The sequence below is a fragment of the Cervus canadensis genome, chromosome 20 (genome assembly GCF_019320065.1).
Source record: "Cervus canadensis isolate Bull #8, Minnesota chromosome 20, ASM1932006v1, whole genome shotgun sequence".
NCBI lineage: Eukaryota > Metazoa > Chordata > Mammalia > Artiodactyla > Cervidae > Cervus > Cervus canadensis.
Window position 1 is genome coordinate 58,282,723 of NC_057405.1, and position 1,019 is coordinate 58,283,741.

At 46.4% G+C, this 1,019-nt stretch overlaps 1 non-coding gene across 1 annotated transcript; it reads left to right on the plus strand.

Moving 5' to 3' along the window:
• The first annotated feature begins 532 nt into the window (after positions 1-532).
• Positions 533-604, plus strand: TRNAC-ACA. Its single transcript has one exon. It is a non-coding gene; the product is annotated as a tRNA-Cys (tRNA).
• Positions 605-1,019: the final 415 nt, after the last annotated feature.

The window sequence follows — 1,019 nt, forward strand, 5'->3', positions numbered from 1 at the left end:
CTATTATTGATTCACACAAACAAGCTACTGTACTGACTGTCTAATTCAATGTCCTCTCTCCTCCAAGGCTTGGGGACCCACTTGGGGAGAGGGCCTGTGCTGCTCTTTCATGCTTCCTCCTCCCTCACGCTGATAGCTTATGGTGAACGATGTTGGATTCATGATCTCTGAAGAAGAGTTACCTTTGGGACCAGGGACCAGGCTTGATCACTCAAGAGCTTTTGTGTAGCAGAGTTTCATTAAAGTATAAAAAGGGACACAGACAGCTTATGACATAGACATCAGAAGGGGGAAGGAGAGTGCCCCCCTTATCAAGTCTTATATAGTCTTATCAAGGCCTTATATACTTTTACCAGACCCACTCCCACAACATACATCTTAAATTAACAAGATGAACTAACAACAGAAAGGTCTTACCAGACCCACTCCCACATAAGATAATCAAGATTAGTCAGAAGGTTCCTGTTAAGGAGAAACATGTCCTTGAGCAAGATACAATGTTGTTATATAATCATTAGTACAGAGCTTGACTTCCCTGGTGGCTCAGATGGTAAAGTATCTGCCTACAATGCAGGAGACCCAGGTTCAATTCCTGGGTTGGGAAGATCTCCTGGAGAAGGAAATGGCAGCCCACTCCAGTATTCTTGCCTGGAAAATCCCATGGACGGAGGAACCTGGTAGGCTACAGTCCATGGGGTCACAAAGGGACACGACTGAGCGATTTCACTTTCACTTTCTTTCACAGAGCTTAAGGAAAAAAATATCCTTGAGCAAGATGAGTTTTTTTGTTGTGTAATCATTGGTGGTGGAGTCGCTCAGTCGTGTCCTACTCTTTGCGACCCCACGGACTGGGGCCCACCAGGCTCCTCCATCCATAGGATTTTCCAGGCAAGAGTACTGGAGTGGGCTGCCATTTCCTTCTCCAGGGGATCTTCCCGACCCAGGGATCGAACCCGGGTCTCCCACATTGTAGACAGACGCTTTACCATCTGATCCACCAGGGAAATCCATGTAATCAT